Raw genomic sequence first — 26,296 nt, forward strand, 5'->3', positions numbered from 1 at the left:
AGGAAAGGTTTTTGTACTCCCTTGACCATGGATTCTTCAAGCAAAGATAATCAAGAGCTAGTAAGCCTTCCTGAGGACTTTTTCTTGTACACATGGGTGGGTGTATGTCAAAACTTTGATGGATCTTTCTCCCAATGCTTGACAATGTCCCTTGTATTCACATAGCTATGGGTGGCATAGAAGAGTGATTCAATGCACTTCAATAGCTTGGGCAAGTGATACATCTGTTGAAAGTCTTATGCCCTAATGGCGGCAAGCTTATGCCCGCTGGCGCTGCTAAATATCATAGTTTGTTCATATGTATGTGAGACAATCCAGTTGATGATGTATGAACATGGGAGGGCGGGATACCTACAAGAAACCTTGTATAGCCCAAACTGTTGGATGTTGAGAGAGACCTATTGATCCTCCAAATATTCCTCAAAGTCCTTTACAAAAGTGTCTTTGATCTGTTTCCATGTCAATGTTGTTCCCTTCTCTATAAACAATTAAGTATCTGCATGCATTGGTAAATCAAATTATATTTGCTCAACTGCTTCCCCAATACTGCTCTCAGTGGTTTCATTTGATGCATCTCTCTTAGATGTCATGGTAACAGTGACTTCTAGAGAGGTGCTCAAAAACTATTGTACCTATGGGTTAGAGAGGACACTCATGGCAAGAAAATGTCAATTTAAAAGGAAAAAACCTTTAAGGAAAGTTCAAGCAGCAAGTTGGGCACTAGATGTAATGGATTGCACAATTTTTCTTGATGGGGGGGAATGGATAACTGTGGGATCTGGCACTGCGTAGTCCCAACAGCCAAGATGGAAGCCTTATGACTAGAATTGTGCAATACACGTTCATCCTGGGAAAAGGCTTGGGAGAGACTTCACATTGTGCAGTCTAAGTGGTTGTGTTGGGAAGTTGGATCCTGGAACTATGTAGTACGGAGTTGAAGCTAGCTTAAGTTGTGCTCTACCCAATTCCAAAGGCCCAACTTGTGGCTTGAGCCTCCAGATTGCACAGTGCCAGCTGTGAAAAGTGAAATTCGGACAAGGGAAACCCATACCTGCCCAAGGGAAGTGTGAAAAACAGGAAAATATAAGAGATAGTATGTAGTTGAGTGCATATCTTACTAAGTTAGATGCATGCATGTGAATCAAGTGTAGAAATTGGTCAAACATAAGGAAAACAAAGTATGTGAAGAGAGTCGCCGCAACAACGCTCATTGGTGCAAAAATCAGAAAACTAATGCGACACTTGGGAAAAACAATCTACAACTTAAAACAACACTTCTACAAGTTAAAATGCCAACAACCATGAACAGAAACAAGTAAAAAACACTCACACAAGCCAAACAACAAAAAACAATAGAAAAAATTGGATATAAACGACAAAAGTAAATCTCACACGGAAAAGTGATGATGATCACACCGAAGACTCCTTGATCTCCTTAGGAATGCTAGAGCTCCAATATCGAATGTGAAAATGATCTCTAGAATCGTCAATTAAATGGATTTGGATAAATTAGGGTTTATGACGCGCATGCCTAAAATCAATGAAAAAACAACACTTGGCGGAAGTATCTAAAAATATCGCAAGTGCCTCCTTCAGGATACTAGACATAGATCCCTATTTTTAGGGGTGCTTTTTATTTTTTTCTTTTTCCGGGGAAGCTTTGGCATGTACACTACTAAGAAAGACAGCGCAGTTCCGAGAACTAGGCAACTTTCGAGCACAATGCACTACGCAGTTTCTGAACTCAGTGAAGATTCCACAATTTCTAGGCTCAATGTTGGGCTACCTCCACATGACTGCTCATTTGATGTGTTCAAGGCTCACTAGCAGTCAAGACTGTGCAATTCCGGACAACAAGGCTAGTTGCCCTTAATAATTACATAGTTTCTGGGGGCAAGCACAAAACTGTTGTGGGACTAAGTTGGGAGATCAACTTGTGAGTTAGAAAATCAACTAAGTAAGCAAACACAAGCCGAACTCAAAGGGTAAATCTCAATTGAAGCACGAATACCTGGATCAGTGTGAGATGAGTTATTGTGGTCAAGAAAGAAGGCACCAAAATCGAAGCATAGTCAAAATGTTGGAGGATGATTGTAGCCACTACAACATGTTTAATAATTCCTCAGTTTATTGATCCTTTGGGTTTATAATATTAATAATCTATTGGGTTTATGATTCCCTGAATTTATAATTTTACAAATTTTTATATTAATCTTAGATTTAATATATTAATTTAGCATATTAGGTTTATAATATAGTATAACATATATTAAGTTGACGCCTATGGTGTATATCAACCACATTTATTAATGTAGTTGTGTTGATATTATATTTTCTTACAATAAGAGTGTTGAGACAATGCGCAAGCTAGTTTTAATCATAGATTTATATGGTCTGTAAAAATCTTTGTCAACTTACGCAAAGATAAGCATGGTTATAGCCATCTTTTTTAATACTAAAACATCACCTTTACTTTCATTAACATTTTTTATGGTCTTGAAAAATCCTTGCCAACTTAAGCGAAGATAACCGTGGTTATAGCCATTTTTTCTATTACTAAAATCCATTAACATTTTTTTCTCCATTATTATAGATTTATAATTAATTTTTTTTATTATCATTTTTATTCTCCATATCAATTATAAATTTATAGTTATTTATCATGCTTCCTTAATTATAAATTTATAATTATTTATCATGCTTTTTTAAGTGTCTTCAATTCTCAAATCTTAAAACCACCATAGATCCATTTAAGTATGGATCTAACATGAGCCAAGAGGGATCAAATTTCTTCATGTGAAAATTTCTTTAGAGTGAAAAATAGAAAGTGTTGTTTTTCATTGTTTAAATTGTATAGTTGAATGCTAAATAGGGTTTATATAGGACAAAATAAACATTTTATCCATAAAAACTTAATTTTTTTCATCATATATACATAATTTTTTAAAAAATCCATCTTAAGTACGAATCTAACATGAGCCGAGAGAGATCAAATTTCTTCATGTGGAAATTTCTTTAGAGTGCAAAATTGAAAGTGTTATTTTTCATTGTTTAAATTGTATTTTTGAATGCTAAATAAGGTATATATAGGAAGAAATACAAATTTTATCCATAAAAGTTTTTTTTTCATCATATATACATAATTCTTTTAAAAATATATATAATATAAATGTAATTTGCATTAAAATACATATTTCTTTCATGATATATATACATAACTTTTTTTAAATGATATATGATATATAATATAAATGTAATTTACATTAAAATATTTTTCTTCACCTGTACATGGAGACATTTCATCACTCAAATTAAAATGGTTTTGTGATGATGATGATGATGATGGTTACCGTCCACTGAGACCAAATTGGTCTATCAGACCCATAATTTTCTTTCTTAGTTTCTAATTGTCTAGCTCCTCGTCTTTCTTGGCGAGATTGGTGTTGTAGCTTTCTTTTTTTTTCTCTACGACCTTCCAACTTTCTTTATCTTGCATCTCCTTCATCTCTTCTGATTCTTGGAATATTGGTGTCTTAGCTTCGCGATCTATTGTGTTCGTCCTTTTGAAGATAGTCGGAGAAGAAGTTTGGTCTAGGAGATCTGCTTTGCTGTTAAATGGAGATTTATTTTTATTATTAATATATTTTTAAGTATATGTCTATATTAATTCTTATTAAAATATTTTATTGAAAACCTATATTGAATATTTTTTTATATACAACATTAACATGTTTTATTTTAACAATTTGTTTTCGATATATAGATATATGAAGTTGTTGTACACATAAATTAGTTAACATAGATCTTCAAATAGTTTATTTAAATCTCTTATTAAAATATTTTTGAAAAGTATAAAATTTAAACATTTTACTCAATCGTTTTTTTACTTCTATTCATTTTTTTTATTATAGCTCACATTAGTTTTTGGGAGAGACTGTGCATTGTGCAGTCTCAGTGGCCGAGTTGGGAAGTTGGCTCTTGGAACTACGCAGTGCAGAGTTGGAGCCATCTTAGGCTATGCTCTACACAATTTTAGAGGCCCAAATTGTGGCTTGAGTCTCCAGATTGTGCAGTGCCAACTGTGCAAAGTGAGATTCGGCCAAGTGAAGTGTGAAAAACAAGCATATCTGAGAGATAGTGTGAAGCTGAATGCAGATCTAACTAAGTGTATATGCATGCATGTGAATCAAGTGCAGCAATTGTCAAACAGAAGGAAAAGAAAGTATGTGAAGAGAGTCATCGCAACGACGACCATTGGTACAAAAACAAAAAAATTAATGTGACACTTGGGAAAGAAAATCTATAAATTAAAACAACATTTCTACAAGTTAAAACGCCATTAACCATGAAGAGAAACAAGTGAAAAAACACTCAAACAAGCCAAACAACAGAAAAAAGCAACAATAGATGAGAAAAGAAAAACTCACCCAGAAAAGCGATGACGATCGCACCAAAGGCTCCTTGATCTCCTCGGGAATGCTAGAGCTCCAAGATCGAATGTGCAAATGATCTCTAGAAGCATCAATTAAATGGATTTGGATAAATTAGGGTTTATGACACGCATGCCTAGAATCAAGGAGAAAGCAACACTTGGCTTAAGTTTCTAAAAATAGCACAAGTGCCTCCGTCGGGATACTAAACATAGATCCCAAATTTTTAGGGATGATTTTTGTTTTTTTTTTCCTTTTCCGGGGAAACTTGCCATGCACACTACTGGGAAAGACAGCATAATTCCAGGAACTAGGAAACTTTCCAGCTCAGTGCACTATGTAGTTTCTAAGCTCAGTCAAGATTGCACAATTTATGGGCTCAGTGTTGGGCTACCTCCACATGAATGCACATTTGCTGAGCTCAAGGCTCACTGGCAGTCAAGACTGCGCAATTCTTGACAGCAAGGCTAGTCGCCCTCAAGAATTACGTAGTTTCTAGGGGAAAACACAAAACTGTTGTGGGACCAAGTTGGGGGATCTGCTTGTGATTTAGAAAATAAACTAAGTAAGCAAACACAACCCAAACTGAAAAGGTAAATCCCAGCCAAAGTGTGAATACCTGGATCAGTTCAAGATGAGTTATTGTGGTTAAGAAGGAAGGCTACAAAATCGAAGCATAGGCAAAATGTTGTAGGGTGGTTGTAGCCAAAACAACAGGGTTATTAATTCCTTAGTTTATCGATCCTTTGGGTTTATAATATTAATAATACATTGGGTTTATGATTCCTTGACTTTATAATCTTACAATTTTTTATATTAATCTTAGATTTAATATATTAATATATTAATTTGGCATATTGAATTTATAATATAGTATAAGCCTATGGCATATATCAACCACATTTATTAATGTGGTTGTGCTAATATTATATCTTCTTACAATAAAAGTGTTGAGACTTGCTTAAGCTAGTTTCAATCATAGATTTATATGGTCCTTAAAAATCTTTGTCAACATGGTTATATCCATATTTTCTAATACTACACCATCACCTTTACTTTCATTAACATTTTTTATGGTCTTGAAAAATCATTGTCAACTTAAGCGAAGATAAGCCTGGTTATAGCCATTTTTTCTAATACTAAAATCCATTAACATTTTATTCTCCATTATTATAAATTTATAATTATTTCTTTTTATTATCATTTGTATTCCTCCATATCAATTATAAAATTATAATTATTTATTATGCTTCCTTAATTATAAATTCATAATTATTTATCATGATTTTTTTAAGTGTTTTCAATTCAAATCTTAAAACCAACATAGATGTATTTAAGTAGGCATCTAACATGAGTAGAGAGATCAAATTTCTTCACGTGCAAATTTCTTTAGAGTGCAAAATAGAAAGTGTTATTTTTCATTGTTTAAATTGTATTTTTGAATGCTAAATAGGGTATATATAAGACAAAATAAACGTTTTACCCATAAAAACTTATTTTTTCATCATATATACACAATTGTTTTAAGAAGATCCATCTTAAGTACGAATCTAACATGAGTCGAGAGGGATCAAATTTCTTCATGTGCAAATTTTTTTAGATTGCAAAATTGAAAGTGTTATTTTTCATTGTTTAAATTGTATTTTTGAATTCTAAATAGGGTATATATAGGACAAAATAAACATTTTATCAATAAAAGCTTATTTTTTTCATCATATATACATAATTGTTTTAAAATGATATATAATATAAACGTAATTTATATTAAAATACTTATTTTTTCATGATATATATACATAATTTTTTTTAAACGATATATAATATAAATGTAATTTGCATTAAAATATTTTGCATTAGGAGACATTTATCACTAAACTTAAAATAGTTTTTTATTATTAATATATTTTTAAGTATTATGTCTATATTAATTCTTATTAAAATATTTTATTGATAACCTATATTGAATATTCTTTATATACAACATTAACATGTTTTATTTTAACAATTTGTTTTTTATATATAGATTTATATGAAGTTGATATATACATAAATTAGTTAATATAGATCTTCAAATAGTTTATTTAAATTCCTTGTTAAATATTTTTGAAAAGTATAAAATTTAAACATCTTAATCATTTTTTCACTTCTATTCATTTTTTATTTTATTATAGCTGACATTATTTTTTATTTAGAACATAATATTTTTTTTAAACAGAAAGAACGAACAGACTTAGACATCCCATCCCCATATTGGGTTGTAGAACCAGCATAGATTCATTTAAGTACTAATCTAACATGAGCAAAGACGGATCAAATTTCTTCATGTGCAAATTTCTTTAGAGTGCAAAATAGAAAGTGTTATTTTTCATTGTTTAAATTGTATTTTTGAATGCTAAATAGTGTATATATAGGACAAAATAAAAGTTTCATCCATAAAAACTTATTTTTTTCATCATATACACATGATTGTTTAAAAAGATCCATCTTAAGTACTCATCTAACATGAGCGGAGAGGGATCAAATTTCTTCATGGAAAATTTCTTTAGAGTGAAAAATTGAAAGTGCTATTTTTCACTGTTTAAATTGTATTTTTGAATGCTAAATAGGGTATATATAAGACTAAATAAACATTTTATCCATAAAAGCTTATTTTTCCATCATATATACATAATTGTTTTAAAATGATAAATAATATAAAGTAATTTACATTAAAATACTTGTTTTTTCATGATATATATACATAATCTTTTTTAAATGATATATAATATAAATTCCATTTACATTAAAATATTTTGCATTAGGTGGAGACATTTTATCCCTCAAATTAAAATGGTTTTTTATTATTAATATATTTTTATTATATGTCTGTATTAATTCTTATTAAAATATTATATTTGATAACCTATATTGAATATTTTTTTTATACAACATTAACGTGTTTTATTTTAACAATTTTTTTCTATATATAGATATATATGAAGTTGATATACACATAAATTAGTTAACATAGGTCTTCAAATAGTTTATTAAATCTCTTGTTAAAATATTTTTGAAAAGTATAAAATTTAAACATCTTACTCAATCATTTTTTACTTCTATTGTTTTTTTTATTATAGTGGATAGTCAGACATATTTATAGATCCCCTATCCACCATACTCGGGTCTAGAAACAGACATACTTACAGATCCCCCATCCCCCATACTGGGTTGTAGAAAGAGCCTCTCAGCTCAATAAGCCTTTTTTAAAACATAAAATATTTTATAACATTTTTCTTTTGGTATTGTAACATCACCTAACTTTATCAACAATATCATCTAAGTTCATTAACATTCTTTTTAACAACCTTCTTCTTTGGATTAGAATCTCATTTTTCTAACTTATCAAGCTCGAAAAGAAATCAAATTTCTCACTTGAGATGCAAATTTCTTTTAAATAAAAAGAGATTTTATTTAAGATGGGTTTGAAGATAATTTAACTATTAGCACTTAAATGAGCCGACATTAAAATAATACTATGAGAAAAAACTTTAGATTAACAATACGATCAATAAAAAAACATGGGTTAAAAATACCATGGTTTTCAAAAATTATGTTTTTTTTTTGGGTTATTTTTAGTTTTATCTTTTTATTTTATTTTAAAACAAAATGTAATCATTACCACAACCCCCCTATAAAAATTAAACTCTTCTTCATTCACATATTTTAAGCAAGCACCAAATTTTATCAAAATCACATAATTTTATTCACTTTTAAGCAATCTCTTTCTTTGGATATTACAATGTCACCTTTAAGTAATATTTTACACAACATTGCAATATCCAATGTCACATCTGTTAATATTCAAATCCTCTTTGGTAATGTTTTACCCAATATTACCTTCATCCACACTCACATCCTCTTGAATCTCTCGTAAGCTCTTTTAACCCATGGTTTTGAAGAATTATGTTTTTTATTTTATTTTTTATTCTTATTAGTTTTATCTTTTTATTTTATTTTAAACCAAAATGTTAATCATTACAACAACTTCCCTATTAAAATTAGAATCTTCACATATTTTAAGCAATCACCAAATTTCATCAAAATCACTTAATTAATTCGTAAGGTGTTTCCCTTTGAAAAGAACTCCCCTCTATTCCATGGTGTACAATGGTGAGCCTTTAGATCATTTTGTTAGAATATCATAGTAATATTATCCATTGTATTATTTTCATTTCAACCGGCCAACTTCCGCAAATGTGTTATCATATCAACCGCTCAGATTTGGTCATGTTAGGGTTTTGAATGGTTATGTGAGGCTCTGTGTGGTGGTATCAATAGAATCTAGGGTAGGAGCAGCAGAGCATCATACAAAACTAGAAAAGGTTTCCTGCACCTACAATTTTGTTGCATATTACCTGAGAGGATCGAAAACCAAGCTAAATTTTCCCTTTTCCCCACTGGAAATCCCCTGCACCTCTTCTTTATCGCCACCTGAAATTCAAGACTCTGCCGCCAAGTTCGCCACAGAAGAATTGTCATTGGCATCAGAACCAACGTTTCGTCTTCTTGTTCAAAAGTGGAACACTACATTGACAACCAAGAGATTTGGGTGGAGAACGTTGACGTTCACTAGTCTCCAAATTTAAATGAATTCCCTCCTTTGGATGATTCCATGGAGTACTTTGAGGTTCACTAGTAGCCCACTAAGGCAAAGCAATTAATTTATAAATTATTTTTATGGAATTGCTAATTGTTTCTACAGGGAATTGTCAATGGCCATCCATGGCAGAAATTTCACATCAAAATGAAATGTTTTCAAGCTCTCCATTTTGGATTAGAAGATAGCAAGTGAAATTGAGCATACACAATTAATTTTATCAACAAAGGTTTCTGACGGCAACGAACACCCTTCTCTTTTTATTCTCAATTCTCCTACAGGGTTTTGTCGGTGGCCATCCATGGTAGAAAGTTGTTTTGCTATCAAAATTATATATTTATGATATTTGTCCATTCCCTACCTGAGTCAGTGTTTGTATGCTTATGCTTATCGTTGATGAATGACATTGGTGGATGAAATCTCCTCTTCACATTGAGAAGATGAGCCACCAACAAAAAATGAGGCCACATCTTCATTATTATTTGTACACAATCAAGTTTAAACCAAAAAAAATGGAAAAAAGATGATAAAATTGCAACTTATTTTGAGTTCCATTCACCAACAAATTTTGATGGGCATTTCAAACAATTGCAAGAATGATATGATAGACTAGATTTTTCCAAGTGGAATGGCAACTTACCAGCCTAGATCCATCTAACTTTAGATCTATCGTGCGTCGAGAGGGATCAAATCCCTTGAGATGTAAACATTTCCTCAAATTATCAATCCAAGGTTATTAATGTTGGGTATACGACCGAAGTCCCACATTGACTAGAAGTGGGGAGGATCATGGATATATAAGGATGGACAAATATCTCCATTGGTACGAGGCCTTTTGGGGATAAGTCCAAAAGCAAATCCATGAGGGCTTAGGCCCAAAGTGGACAATATCATACCATTGTGGAGATATGCGGTGTCCAAAGTCTTGTGTGTGGAGCATGATTGTTCAGAGGTCTTTTGTTTCAGCCGGATGTATACCCTAGGAAGTTTGTACACACCCCCCCGTTGGGGTCTGGGGGGGGGGGCAACGGTTCCCCTACGGGGGCTCGGAGGCAGCACCCCCGAAGCCAAAAATAGATGTAAAATTGCCTTGTAAAAGTATAGTAATTTCTAGTCAATCTAGGTCGTTCATTAGGCGAATGATATGATGGTAGAACTTATGTTTAGTTTAGGGTTTTTTTCCCTAGAAGGCAACCCCCTCTCTTTGTATGAGGGCATTATATTTGAGGCTGTGAAACAGATGTGTATTCTGTGAGCGAGAAACGGAGAGGTGAGACTGTGAGAGAAAACAAAGAATATTACAGCGGATTTGCTGTAGGTTGTGTCTCTTCATTTTGCTAGATAATAGAAAGGAAGGATTGGCTGTTCAGGGTGGATGTAGCCCAAACTGGGTGAACCACGTATATCTGTGTCTCTCTTGTTTTATGCGTTTTATGTGTTTATATTTTTGTAATATTTTATGTGTTCCATTGCTCCGTAATATATGATTTTCTAACAACTGGTATCAGAGCCGAAGGTTTATTTGGCCGATAAACTCGCAGCAAAGAAAGGTTCCTCGTTCGAGTGGGAGCAATGGCGGGAGATCGTAAGTTTAGGGTCGAGAAATTTAACGGCCACAACTTCTCGCTATGGAAGATGCAGATGGAAGATTATCTGTATCAGAAAGATCTGTACCTACCATTGAGCGGAAAAACAAAGAAGCCGACGGCTATGACAGATGAAGAATGGAACCTTCTCGATAGAAATGCACTCGGAACAATACGGTTGTGCCTTGTTGTGTCAGTCGCCTTCAACATTTCGAAGGAAACAACGACAAAGGGTTTGATTCAGGTGTTTTCGAAACTATATGAAAAACCCTCAGCCTCAAACAAGGTATTTCTTATGAAACGGTTATTTAATATGAAGATATCGGAAGGTGGATCTGTTGCAGTTCATTTAAATGATTTTAATACAGTTACAAGTCAGTTAAGTTCTGTAGGGGTAAACTTTGAAGATGAAGTTAGAGATCTGTTATTCTTGTGCTCATTGCCAGAAAGTTGGAATGGTTTAGTAATGGCCATTAGTAACTCTGTCTCTGGATCTAGTACTTTAAAGTTTGATGATGTTGTCGGTGCTATCCTTAGTGAGGAAATGCGACGGAAAAGCTCCGGTGAGACATCGGGCAATGCTTTGAGTGTAGAATCTAGGGGAAGAAAAATGGAAAGAGGAAAGAGCTCAAGATATCACAGTAAATCAAGGAAAGGCAGATCCAAGTCCAGATCGGGGATAGTCTGCTAGAAATGCGGAAGGAAAGGACACCTAAAGAAAGACTGTAGATCTCGGAAGGGAAAAGAAGGAGATGCACAGCAAGAAAACAATCATGAAGCAAATGTGATAGGTGAGGTGTTACAAGATGCTTTAATTCTTTCTTTTGAAAATATTACTGATTCCTGGGTGGTAGATTCAGGGGCCTTATTCCATGCCACACTTGATAAGAAATACTTTCATGACTATGTTCAAGGAGATTTTGGACAAGTTTGTTTGGGTGATGATAAACCCTGTAAAATTGTTGGAATGGGTAAGGTTCTTGTAAAATAGCAGAATGGAACCCAATCGCTACTAAAGGAGGTAAGGCATGTTCCACATCTAAAGAAAAATCTGATTTCAACAGGGCAGTTAGGCGGTGAAGGTTGTGTGACAACTTTCACAGATAAAGCTTGGAAGGTCACCAAAGGAGCCCTGGTAATAGCAAAAGGCGAAAAGGTTGGTACATTGTATTTATGCAATGGTATTTCTAACTTTGTTAATGCTTTAACTTCCAAAGGAGCAGATACAGCATTATGGCATCATAGGCTCAGACACATGAGTGAAAAGGGGATGAAGATTCTTCACTCAAGGAATTTGTTGTCGGGTTTAAAGAATGATGATTTGGACTTCTGTGAAAATTGCATTTATGGAAAACAGAAGAGAGTCAGATTTCTCAGAGTTGGGAAAGAAAAGAAGAGCAAAAAATTAGAGCTTGTGCATACAGATGTATGGAGACCTACTCAGATATCATCTCTCGGTGGCTCTCGTTATTATGTTACCTTTATTGATGATGCAACTAGAAAAACTTGAATTTATTGTATTAAGAATAAATCTGATGTATTTGATACTTTCAAGAAATGGAAAGCTTTGGTTGAGATTGAGACAGGAAAGAAATTGAAGTGTCTTAGATCAGACAATGGAGGTGAATATTGCAGCAAAGAGTTTGATAGGTACTGTTCAAAGCATGGAATTCGTAGAGAGAAGATAGTTCCAAGAACACCACAAGAAAATGGTGTGTCAGAAAGGATGAACAGAACAATCATGGAGCGTGCAAGGTGCATGAGATTGCATGTAGGATTGCCTTTACAGTTTTGGGCAGATGATGTAGATACTGTTGTTTATCTAATAAACCAGAGGGCCTTGAAGTTCCTTGGATGGTGGTGTTCCAGAGGAAGCATGGACAGGTAAAAAGGTAAACTACTCCTTTTTAAAGCCTTTTGGTTGTGAGGCATTTGTCCATATTGATAAAGAAAATAGAACAAAGCTTGAGGCAAAGTCAAAGAAATGTACCTTTATTGGATATGGTGTTAATGATTTTGGTTATCGCTTATATGATTACGAAAATCACAAAATCATTAGGAGCAAGGATGTAATATTCAATGAAAAGGTCTTATATAAGAATCAGTTGCAAGAAAAGAAGCAAGAAAAAGAAAACAAGGAATATGCAGTTCTTGACGAAATCACTAAAAAGTAAAGGTGCCTGAAAATAATAATAATCAACAACCACAACAACATCAACCACCACAACAGCAACAAGCACCCCAAACACCTGAAAGTGGTGTTATAAGATCTACCAGGATAAGTAGACCCCCTCAATGATACTCTCCTTCATTATATTATTTATTGTTGATTGATTCTGGTGAACCTGAATGTTATGAAGAAGCAATACAGGTTGAAAGCAGGAAGAAGTGGGAGGAAGCCATGGAAGAAGAGATGGACTCCTTAATGCATAACCAGACTTGGGACTTAGTTAGGTTGCCTACAGGAAAAACTAAATTGAAGAATAAATGGGTTTATACGCTGAAGGAAGAAGATGGAGGAAGACAGAGGTACAAAGCTAGACTTGTGGTGAAGGGGTTTGCACAGAAGAAAGGTATTGATTTTGATGAAATATTTTCTCCTGTTGTTAAAATGACTTCAATCAGAACTATTTTAAGTCTAGTAGCGGCTGAAGATTTGCATCTTGAGCAGTTAGATGTAAAGACAGCCTTTCTCCATGGGGATTTGGAGGAAGAGATATATATGCAGCAGCCACAAGGATATGAGGTGAAAGGGAAGGAGAAACTAGTGTGCAAGTTGAAGAAGAGCTTGTATGGCTTAAAACAAACTCCAAGGCAGTGGTATCTAAAATTTGACAAGTTTATGTCTAAACAAGGTTATACTAGATGTCACTTTGATCATTGTGTTTATCTGAAAAAGCAAAATGATGGCAACTATATTATATTGTTATTATATGTAGATGACATGCTTGTTGCAAGGTCTAACATGCAGGAAATAAATGTGCTCAAAAGAAAATTGGCAAATTCATTTGCAATGAAGGATTTGGGAGCTGCAACACAAATCCTTGGTATGAGAACCACTAGAGACAGGAAAAATCACAAATTAACATTGTCTCAGAATGATTACATACAAAAGGTGTTGAAAAGATTTAATATGCACAATGCAAAACTAGTTAGTACACATTTTTCTAGCCATTTCAAACTTAGTAAGGAAATGTGCCCAAAGACCCAAGAAGACAGATTATACGTCTAAAGTTCCATATGCATCAGCAGTTGGAAGCTTAATGTATGTAATGGTCTGCACAAGGCCTGATATTGCACATGCAGTGGGAGTTGTAAGCAGGTACATGAACAATCCAGGAAAGGAACATTGGATGGCAGTGAAATAGATTCTCAGATATTTGAAAGGTACCACAAATCAAGCACTATGCTTTGGTGGTTCAAACATTTCTCTATAGGTATATGTTGATGAAGATATGGCAGGTGACAGAGTTAATAGGAGGATCACTACATGATATGTATTTATTGTTGGTGGAATAGCTGTTAGTTGGGTTTCAAAAATCCAAAGTGTTGTTGCGCTTTCAACAACAGAAGCAGAATATGTTGCTGCTACAGAGGCTATTAAAGAAATGATTTGGTTCAAAGGTTTATGGGTGAATTGGGTAAGGAGCATGATATGGGCATGTTATACAGTGATAGCCAAAGTGTCATTCATCTTGCAAAGAACTCAGCATTTCATTCCAGGACTAAACACATACAGCTCAAGTACCATTTCATACGATCAGTGTTGGAAGATGAAGAGTTGAAGCTGGAAAAGATACACACTAGCCAAAATCATGCAGACATGCTAAAAAAAGTTGTAACCAGGGAGAAACTAAGAACATGCTCAGTTCCAATTGGTCTTCAAGGATGACGATGAAAATGAGAAATAGCTAGGTCTAAAGAAGAGCCATTGTCCAGCAAATGAAGCAGCGGTGGAGATGCTACAATCATTCTCCAAGTGGGAGATTGTTGTGTGTGGAGCATGATTGTTCAGAGGTCTTTTGTTTCAGTCGGATGTATACCCCAGGAAGTTTGTACACCCCTCCATGCGGGGGGGTGCGGGGGGACTTGTCCCCCCCGCGGGGGTCTGGGGGGAGCTGGGGGGTCCGGGTCAGCGGTCCCCCCAAAGCCAAAAATAGATGTAAAATTGCCTTGTAAAAGTATAGTAATTTCTAGTCAATTTGGGCCGTTCATTAGGCGGATGATCTGATGGTAGAACTTATGTTTACTTTAGGGTTTTTTTTCCCTAGAAGGCAACCCCCTCTCTTTGTATGAGGGCATTGTATTTGAGGTTGTGAAATAGATGTGTATTCTGTGAGCAAGAAACAGAGAGGTGAGACTGTGAGAGAAAACAGAGGATATTATAGCGGATTTGTTGTAGGTTGTGTCTCTTCATTTTGCTGGATAATAGAAAGGAAGAACTGGCCATTCGGGGTGGATGTAGCCCAAACTGGGTGAACCACGTATATCTGTGTCTCTCTTGTTTTATGCGTTTTATGTGTTTATATTTCTGTAATATTTTATGTGTTCCATTGCTCCGTAATATATGATTTTCTAACAATTAAATTTAATAATATTATATCTAATAATAGAAGTAATAATCTTTTAATATTAATATTAGGTTTAATAATGTTTTTTACATGGCATGATAACACAATTTATAATAAAAATACATCAAATTAATATTTTCAAATATTACAACTTTGACATGGAACTAATTATGTGTTTAAGATTTTGATATATCCATAGGATATGGTTTTTCCTTTTGAAGATTCATTTTACAAATAATTAATTAAAAGAAATATTAAAAAAAATTGGAGTAGGATTTTCAATTCTTTGTGTTGAATTTTATTATAGTTATTTATCTATATGGTTCTTTTCATTTTTGTTTTGGGCTTACATTAATTATTATTTTTATTTTTATTTTATTGGAAACGTTCCATACTTACACCACCCCCCGCCCACCCCCCTCACACTAGATTGTAGAATGCACCTCTCGGTGGAATGAGAACAAAAAAGAAGATGGGCTTTGATTTTCCAAGATTTTGAGGATGTCATTCCTCCCTAGCTTTCCATTCAACTGCTACGCGAACTAATTGATGGTAATGCTATAATCAGTACTGGAGTGGGCCAACATTATATTTGGGCAGCCCAATGGTTCCAATATGAGAGACCTTTATGGTGGCTGACATCGGGGGGTCTCGGGGCTATGGGATTTGGCTTGCCTGCAGCATTGGGAGCTACTATGACTAACCCAGGGGCGACTGTTGTTGATATAGATGGAGATGGAAGTTTTCTTATGAATGTGCAAGAATTGTCCACCATCAAGGTAGAAAACCTTCCTGTTAAGATGATGGTATTGAACAATCAGCACTTGGGCATGGTGGTTCAATGGGAAGATCACTTTTATAAAGAAAATAGAGCACGTACTTACTTCAAGGATCCATCTGTTGAATTTGAGATTTTCCCCAATCTTTTGAAGATGGCAGAGGCATGCAATATACCAACAACTAGGGTAAAAAATAAAGCATATGTCGGAGAGGACATTTCACAAATGCTCGATACCCCCGGACCATATTTATTGGATGTCATTGTGCCACACCAGGAGCATGTCTTTCATATGATACCCAATGGTGGAGCTTTTAAAGATATTATAACTGAAGGTGATGGGAGGAGAGCATACTAAAGAGAAGAGGCTAAGTCATTTCTCATTGTACAAGATTATTCTAGGTTCTAAAAGTGCATTTTCACTTTTTTCCTTTTGAAGGTATGGAGAAAGTTTCATTTTCTCTCCTTTGCAATTTTACTGGTAGGACACATTTTATTTCTCTAGCTTATATGGTACATAAATCAGGGCAAGTTTGGACACCTTAGATTGTTCACAAAGTCTTGATTTTATGTTTATATGTTGTGATTGCTAAGAACGGATGTATAAAACTTTCATCTCTATTTCTACTGATATTGGGTGGCCTATGAGGCAAGGGCATAAATTGTGGTGCATTGTATCTCTAGTTCTACTTCTTATTTTTCTATATTTTCCTGTTTGTTATAGCAAATGTGCATTCTTTTCATTGCATAAAGATTTTTTCAAAGTAAGAATTTGAGGATGCCATTCCTCCCCAGTTTACCATTGAACTAATACGTGAACCAACTAATGGTAATGCTATAATCAGTACTGGAGTGGGCCAGCACTAGATTTGGGCAGCCCAATGGTTCTAATATAAGAGACCTCGATGGTGGATGACATCAAGGGGTCTCGGGGCTATGGGATTTGGCTTGCTTGCAGCAGTGGGAGCTGTCGTGGCCAATCCAGGAGTGATTGTTTTTGATATAGATGGATATGGAAATGTTCTGATGAATGTGCAAGAATTGACCACCATCAGGGTAGAAAATATGCACGTTAAGATGATGGTATTGAACAATTAGCACTTGGGCATGGTGGTTCAATGGGAATATCTCTTTTACAAATAAAATAGAGCACGTACTTACCTTGGGGATCCATCTACTGAATCTGAGATTTTCCCCAATCTTTTGAAGATGGCAGAGGTATGCAATATACCAGCAACTAGGGTAACAAAGAAAGCATATGTCAAAGAGGACACTTCACAAATGCTTGATACCCCCAGACCATATTTATTGGATGTCATTGTGCCACACGAGGAGCATGTATTTCATATGATACCCAGTGGTGGAGCTTTGAAAGATATTATCACTGAAGGTGATGGGAGGAGAGCATACTAAAAAGAAGAGGCTAAGTCATTTCTCATTGTATAACATTATTCTAGGTTCTAAAAGTGCATTTTCACTTTTTTCCTTTTGAAGGTATGGACAAAGTTTTATTTTCTGTCCTTCACCATTTTACAAGTATGACACATTTTATTTCTCTAACTTATATGGTACATAAATCAGGCAAGTTTGGACACCTTAGATTGTTCACAAAGTCTTGATTTTATGTTTATATGTTGTGATTGCTAAGAACGAATGCAACAAACTTTCATATCTATTTCTACTGATATTGGTTTGCCCATGAGGCAAGAGCATAAATTGTGGTGCATTGTATCTCTAATTCTACTTATTTTTCTGTATTTGCATGTTCGTTATAGCAAATGTGCATTCATTTCATTGCATAGAGAATTTTGCAAAGTAAGATTTTGAGGATGCCATTCCTCCCTAGTTTTCCATTCAACTGCTACATGGACTGACTAATGGTAATGTTATAATTAATACTAGAGTGGGTTAGCACCAAATGTGGGCAACTCAACGGTTCAAATATGAGAGACCTCGACGGTGGCTAACATCAGGGGGTCTCAGGGCTATGGGATCTGGCTTGCCTTCGGCACTAGGAGCTATCGCGGCCAATCCAGGGGCGACTATAGTTAATATAGATGAAGATAACAGTTTTATGATGAATTTGCAAGAATTGGCCACCATCAGGGTAGAAAATCTGCCTATTAAGATTATGGTATTGAACATTTAGAACTTGGGCATGGTGGTTCAATAGGAAGATCACTTTTACAAAGAACACAGAGCACATACTTACCTCGGGAATCCATCTGTTGAATCTGAGATTTTCCCTAATCTTTTGAAGATGGCAGAGGATTGCAATATACCAGCAGCTAGGGTAACAAAGAAAGCATATGTCAGGGAGGCCATTTCACAAATGCTCAATACCCCCTGTGCCATATTTATTGGATGTCATTATGCCACACCAAGAGCATGTCTTGCCTATGATACCTAGTGGTGTAGATTTTAAAGATATTATAACCAAAGGTGATGGGAGAAGAGCATACTAAAAAGAAGAGGCTAAGCGATTTCTCATTGTATAAGATTATTCTAGGTTCTAAAAATCATTTTCATTGTTTTCCTTTTGAAGATATGGAGATATATTTATTTTCTCTCCTTTGCAATTTTATTGGTAGGACACATTTTATTTCTCTAACTTATACGGTACATAAATCAGGGCAAGTTTGGACACCTTAGATTGTTCACAAAGTCTTGAATTTATGTTTTTATGTTGTGATTACTAAGAACGAATGCAACCGATATATATATATATATATATATATATATATATATATATATATATATATATATATATATATATATATATATATAAGTGTATCGCTGCTAGCCGCCGAAGACTGAAGACCTAGCCGCCGACTGCACTGCGCCTCTGGCCGCAGGCCAGCCTCGGCCTTCCTCGCTGCAAGAAAGGAGCTTGCATCTGATACCCTGATCTGGCCTTCACGCTGAAACAGAGGTCATTGCATCTGGAATATTGGAAAAATCCGCTGGCTTGAAAGATTGGAAAGCCTGGGCTGTTGGGAGCAAGCCAGCGCGGCCCCGCGGATGCCATGGAAACCAGCGGGGGCTCTGCCCCTCCTCTCAACCCACCTCCGGAGATATCAGCATTCAAAGCATTAATAGCCGCAAGCCAGAAACGCCCTCCCACGGCTAGCCAGCAGAAGTTCGTCAAGAAACTTGGATCGATTCCTACGGTTGCCCTTCCTGAAGAAGAAACATGCAAGGCAGCACTGAACCTCGCGGAAAGAGGATTAATAGGACAGTTTACGGGCCTCTGGCCTTCTCCAAAATCGGTCGAGAACTGGACCCAAAGAAATTGGTCTCCACTGATTAAAGACGGAGTCAAGAGCTATTTTGTGGGCAAAGGGTTCTTCGTATTTGTCTTTGAGAACCCGGAAGATAGAAGTCTCATCTTCAGAAATGGCCCTTACTTCATGGGACCACAAGGCCTGTATCTTAACAAATGGTCTCCTGACTTTGACCCCTCTCAGGATGTCCCCTCCGCTGTCCCGGTGTGGGTGCGACTCCCCCATCTGCCCCTGCACTGTTGGAATCAAAAAACCTTCCAGATCATTGGTAATGCGCTCGGAAAATACATAGATCAGGCAGCAAGGAAAGACCAGTACACATGCGCCCGAATCTGCGTAGAGGTTGACCTAGAAGAGGGTTTGCCTGAAGCAATAAAGCTCTCTGTTGCTGGGTGGACTCACATCCAGGAACTGGATTATGAACAGCTCCCTTTCAAATGCAGACACTGCCACGAGCACGGCCATTTTGCGAAACATTGCAAGAAAAAAGCAGAAGACCAAACAGACAAAACAAATGAGGACCAATGGACGGAAGTTCGAAAGACTGCTCATCAAAAAAAAGGAAATGGAAAAGGGCATATCTCCGGAGTTCCAGGCAGCTCCAAGAGCAACCAAGAAATGGATGCAACCCCGAATGACACTGAAAAAGACCAGACCGACAATCAAGAAATGGATGCAACCCTGAACGACAATGAAAAAGATCAGACCGTCATAGCAGGTACGACACAAGAAAAAAAGGCAAATACAGAAGATCCACCATTAAACCAAGAAGGGGGAGAAGCTACACAGACTGAGACTTTGCAAGGTAGCCCCTCTAATCCATCTTATGCAGAAGTAACAAGGAAAAAACCAGTAGATAGTGCGGGTTCTTCAGAGGATGAAGCCTTTGAACGCCCCTCTAGAAGAGCAGGAAGGAAATCCCGCAAAGAAATAAGGGAAGAGGAAGCTGAGAGACTCAAAGTCCAAGGCAGCCAGTCCACCATAGAAATGTCCATTGGAAGAAACACAAGACCAAGGCCTTCAAAGGGAGGCCCTACTCCCCCTCTCAAGTAAATCATGAAGCTCGTCTCTTGGAACTGTAGAGGATTGGGGAACGCCTCCAAAGCTGAAGCAGTCATGGATCTCCTGAAAATAGAATCTACAGACATTCTCATGCTCCAAGAGACGAAGATAGAAGCCCGAGCGCTTCTAGACATCAGCAAGTCAAAGTGGAAGAAAAGTGCAGGCAAAGCAGTAAATTCAAGGGGCTCCTCCGGAGGGCTGGCAACCCTCTGGTCAGAAGACTCTTTTTTACTCAAAAAATCTCATGAAACTCAGCACTGGATATTCACGGAGCTTACACAATATGCAAGTAAGTTGTCTTTCTCTCTATTTAATCTTTATGTTCCTGTTACTTATTCTGAAAAAAGAGAATGTTGGACCTCTCTCTCAGCATTTTTAGACCAGCATACCCCAAGCAACATAATTCTAGCAGGTGACCTCAATATAGTACTGAAATCAAAAGAGAAAAGGGGCGGCTCCAACAACAGAGACCCTATGCTGGCCTTTGTGGAAGAGCTAGCGCAGCAATGGGACCTATTAGACTTCAAGCCCATTCGCGGTCTATATACCTGGTCCAACAACAGATCTGGGACTGAACATATCTCTGCTCGATTGGATCGATTTTTGGTACAAGGTTCTCTGATTATGGATAAAAAGATAATCAAAACAAAAATTTTACCCAAGTTAGCTTCTGACCACAAGCCGATCCAGCTGCTCCTTGAAGATGAAGAAGATCTAGGTCCTCTACCATTCCGCTTCAGCCCTTTATGGATTGAGAGAGAAGGTTTTTTTGAAACTGTTAAAGAAGCCTGGGCCAAGTCATTCTCAGGGTCCCCAAGCTTTGTTTGGGAACAAAAACTGAAAGCCACAAAACAAGCGCTGAAGGAGTGGATAAGGAAACCAGTCCCTACTCCAATCAGCATAAGGAAAGAGGCAGTATACACATTGGAGACTTTACAAACGGAATTAGAGAGCAAAGAGATCACAGCTGAACTTCTGGAACAAGAAATCAAGGCTCAAGCTGCTACATACCGATCATTCAGAAAAGAAGAAGAATACTGGCGAATCAAATCAAGGAGTTTGTGGTTAAAGGCAGGCGATCGGAACACCTCCTTCTTCCACAGACAATATAGAGCTCGGCTGAACAGGAATCACATCTATGAAATAAGGACAACAGAGGGCCATGTCAGCAAAGGCTTTACCCAAGTCAAAGCTGCTGCAGACAACCATTTTAAAAATCTTTTTAGTGATGGAGCACAGGCTTCCGAGGGGGAAATAGCAGAATTTCTCTCCAATATCCCTCATCTAATCAGTCCAGAAGAAAACGCTGCCCTCACCAGAGAAGTAACAGAGGAGGAAATTATAAAAATTATATGGTCCATGGAATCAGATAAGGCGCCGGGCCCAGACGGATTTACGATACACTTCTACAAAGTCTGCTGGAACATCATCAAAAGAGATCTCCAAAAAATGATAAAGGGGTTCATGAGAAAAGCTAAGATCGGTGGAGGAACCAACTCTACGTATCTAGCATTAATCCCCAAAGAATCTAATCCAGAAACATTCTCCAGATTCAGACCCATATCTCTTTGTAATGCATCCTATAAAATTCTGGCAAAATTGCTAGCAAGCAGGATCAAGCCCTTGCTCAAGAAGCTGATCTCTAGTCCTCAAGGCGGCTTTGTGGAGGGCAGACACATTCTCGACAATGTCATCCAAGTCCAGGAGACAATCCACACCAGCGTGAAGCGAAATGAGAAAGGTATGTTGATTAAATTAGACATGGCAAATGCGTTTGATAGAGTCAATCGCTCTTTTCTCATTAAGGTACTCCTCACCTTTGGTTTCTCGCCTCATTTTGTTCAGCTTATTAATGCTTGCATAAATAACCCCTGGATCGCCCCCCTGGTCAATGGCCGCCCCTCCAATTTCTTCCAAGCCCGGAGAGGCATCAGGCAGGGATGCCCCCTCTCCCCTTTCCTGTACATTTTAATGGCAGATTCCCTCAGTAGAAAACTCACAGCTGAAAGAATTCTTGGCACTCTCCCTGGACTCAAATCCTCCTCAGATGCAGTACCCCAGAACCATGCTCTCTTTGCCGATGACTCACTTCTCCTCGGAGGTGCGTCCCCCAGAATCGCCAAAGGCTTCGATTCAGTCTTGAAAGGCTATTGCAGGGTCACAGGTGCTCTCATCAACGAAAAAAAGAGCGAAATTTATAGTTGGAACACAGGACAACAAGAGACCAACAGCATTGCGGCAGTCATGGGATTTAGAGGTCATGCCAACTGGGATCGAATTAAATATCTCGGCCTTCCAATTATCAATGGTGCCAACAGGAGAACGCTCTGGACAGAAATAATATGCAAAATTAAATCAAAGATAGAAGCGATGGGAGGCTATTGGCTAACCAAAGGAGGAAAAACTATCGCGTTCCCATTCTATCAAGCCGCCTTCTTGCTGGCCCCCAGGAACGTCACAGAGCAGATTTCAAAATTGTTAAGGGATTTCTTATGGCAAGGCGGGAGAGGGAATGAAAACAAAATGCACTTAGTAAGCTGGGATCTGGTCAGACGGCCGACAGCAGAGGGGGGCCTTCAAATCCGAGATCCCTCCCTCGTAAACCTGGCTATGGGTGGGAAACTACTGTGGAAAATGGTCCATGATCCCAATCATCAAACCAGTGTCACGTTGATGTCCAAATACGCCTGAAATTCCACATACAGAAGCTTGCAGTTCGATTCCTCTGCCAACAGCACGCAGATATGGAAGCTTTGCTGTAAGAGCAGCAAATTTTTTAACCAATACCTGTACAGAGTGCCTGGAAACGGCAAACGAACCAACTTGTGGCATGATAGAATAATGGGGAACGACCCATTGGAAGAAAATGAAGATATAATGGATATCAGAGAGTGGTTGTTGCATGCAGGCAAAACCAGACTTTATGATATTTCGAATTGGGACAGCAGAGGTGATTGGGCCGGTTGGGATCTCAATGGTATCCCAGATTGGCTAATACCACAAAAAAACCGCCTTATTGATTTGCTGGAAGGATCCTCTCCTGAACATCGCCACATAAGAGACAGTTGGGCGTGGGGAACGACTGGAACATATACCACAGCAGCAGGATATAAAGCACTCCAGAGTTCAAGAAACAGCAGTCATGCACCGGCCTTCTGGAAGTCAGTTTGGGACAACCTAGCCCTTCCCAAAGTGAACTTCTTCTTCTGGACGTTGGTGCACAACAAACTTCTCACTGGAGACAATCTAGAGAAAAGGAATATTGCAGGACCTCACAGGTGCGAGTTATGCAGAAGTGACTCAGAAACAGCCCAGCACTTATTCCTTGAGTGCAAATTTGCCAAGGAAGCATGGGAGCACGCTCTTTTGGACCTGCAGATTCCAGCCTTCCCCCAGAATACAGTAGCTGAACTGTTTGCCTCCTGGAACAATATCTACCCTCACAGCATCCCCACCAAATCCTTTTGGAAAAAAATTTGGACAGCAATTCCAAAATTCGTTTGTTGGCAGATATGGCTGGCCCGTAATGACCAAATTTTCAATGGAAATAGATACACTCCTCTTCAAGTTGCAGCCAAAGCTAAAGCATTACTCTTGGAAGCAGCCCAACAACAGTTTCATAAAGAAGATCCACTGCTCCTTCCTGAAGAAAGGAGATGCCTTCGCCCGCTTGAGCCTTCTCCTCGTAAGCTTCATCTCGCCCCTCAAACAGTTACGCCGAAGTGGAGAATAAGAGAAACTGAGGAAAGCTTCACAAATTGGTGGAAATCCAAAAAACTCACCACCATCTTTTTTGACGGAGCCTCCAAAGGAAATCCTGGGAACGCTGGTGCTGGAGGGGCCATTTACTCTTCGGATGGCACCTTAAGAGACAACGTCTATTGGGGACTAGGCCAGAAATCCAATAATCAGGCAGAGATCTATGGACTCCTCAAAGCTTGTCTAATAGCAAGAGAAAAGGGAGTTAAAGACCTCCAAGTCTTTGGTGATTCAGAGATCCTTATCAAAAAATTAAACGCTGAAGATCTTTTCAACAATGCAAGCCTCAATAAACTTCTCGGAAGACTGAAAAGAATAATCCAAGATTTCACTTCCTGTAAATTCTATCACATCCTTAGAAGCCTGAATGGCGAAGCTGATCAAATGGCGAACAAAGGATGCCCACTCATGAAAGGACAGTTGTTTATCAATGACGAAAACTTCCACCAAATTCCCTAAAAAGTCTGTAACTCACAAGCAGAATAAGCTTGCTGCTTTATTTGTAAACGGGGCTACCTCGGCAAAGACCCCACCTCTCGTACTCAAATAAATAAAATCTTACACCTGTTTCAGTTAAAAAAAAAAAGAACGAATGCAACAAACTTTCATCTCTGTTTCTACTAATATTGGGCGGCCCATGAGGCAAGGGCATAAATTGTGGTGCATTGTATCTCTAGTTCTACTTCTTATTTTTTTGCATTTTCCTGTTTGTTATAGCAAATGTGCATTCATTTAATCACATAGAACATTTTTCAAAGTAAGATTCACATAAGATATCCAAGGATGAATTGAAAATAACCTATACGAGGAGGATAAATGTGGTGGTGTCATAGATTGCATAATAACATATGGCATACAGGTTTGATGGTAACTCATTATGTATACCTTTGACAATGGACTTTGAAAAGATGTCCATCCTACATGTAACAATTTTTTGTTTTAAAGATTTTTTGAATTGCTAACTTGAGAAAGTCAAGACTTTTTACTAAATGTCTTTTCCAAATACCTTAGATATGTAATTGTTGTTGTACTTAGCTATTGTCCAACAATTATAATAGTTAGTGAATTCCATATTGCAGGACATATGTTGGAAAGTTAATTTTTCGTTTTTCCTAGAATTTAGAGTTGATCTTCCCAGTATTATGATAAAACCCTGACCATTGTCAATGATTTCTGAATTATAGTTTTGCAAATGGACATCGCTCCCAGAGTCGAAAAGTTCAATGTTTTGGGGAGAAAGAGTACAGGGTGTTGAGGGATGAATTTTGGGGGTGGATCGATTGCATAATAACATATGGCATACAGGTTTGATGGTAACTCATTATTTATACCTTTGACAATGGACTTTGAAAAGATGTCCATCCTACATGTAACAAATTTTTGTTTTAAAGATTTTTTGAATTGCTAACTTGAGATCTTTAAGTCAAGACTTTTACTAAATGTCTTTTCCAGATACCTTAGATATGTAATTGTTGTTGTACTTAGCTATTGTCCAACAATTATAATAGTCAGTGAATTCCATATTGTAGGACATATGTTGGAAAGTCAATTTTTCGTTTTTCCTAGAATTTAGAGTTGATATTCCCAGTATTATTATAAAACCCTGACCATTGTCAATGATTTCTAAATTATAGTTTTGCAAATGGACATCGCTCCCAGAGTCAAAAAGTTCAATGTTGGGGAGAAAGAGTACATGGTGTTGTGGGGTGAAGTTTGGGGGTGGATCTTAAGATAAAACATCTCTTCTTGTACATTGCATGGTAATTCATGCTCAACTTATCTGTAGTGAACCATTTTGTGGGAACATGTTCCATTCTTATTTAATTGGAGCTCTTCTTCATTCGAAGATGCTTCTGGCCAGACAATTTTAGGTTCTGCAACTAACTGTTTGAGATAGTCTATAGAAATTTAGATTGTTGCACCTAGATATGAATCCATTCATCTCATCAATTATTCCTTATTGGTTTCCTTATTGGTTTGGGATATTTGATTTATGTTATTTTCCATGAGAGAATTGAGGTGCACTCTACAACCAGGAATGCAGGAGACATTGAGTGTGTGTCATATCACCTATATAAGGTTAATAAAATAAAATGAGAGCAAAGCTAATGTCATATGTGTAGAAATTCCACGAAAATACAAATATGTTTGAATGAACAAATCTAAACCTAACTTGTAACTCAAGACACA

At 36.9% G+C, this 26,296-nt stretch overlaps 3 pseudogenes; all 3 read left to right on the forward strand.

The window, feature by feature from the left end:
• Positions 1 to 16,359, forward strand: part of LOC149181659 (acetolactate synthase 1, chloroplastic-like) — a 48,733-nt pseudogene extending 32,374 nt beyond the window's left edge.
• An 83-nt stretch (positions 16,360 to 16,442) lies between these two features.
• Positions 16,443 to 17,414, forward strand: LOC149181660 (acetolactate synthase 2, chloroplastic-like; annotated as a pseudogene).
• Positions 17,415 to 17,566: 152 nt separating this feature from the next.
• On the forward strand, positions 17,567 to 18,466 carry LOC149181661 (acetolactate synthase 1, chloroplastic-like; annotated as a pseudogene).
• The last annotated feature ends 7,830 nt before the right edge of the window (positions 18,467 to 26,296 follow it).

Source organism: Pinus tabuliformis, chromosome 3_2, assembly GCF_031772625.1.
Source record: "Pinus tabuliformis cultivar Carrire ecotype Pingquan chromosome 3_2, CPIR1, whole genome shotgun sequence".
NCBI classification, from domain to species: Eukaryota; Viridiplantae; Streptophyta; class Pinopsida; order Pinales; family Pinaceae; genus Pinus; species Pinus tabuliformis.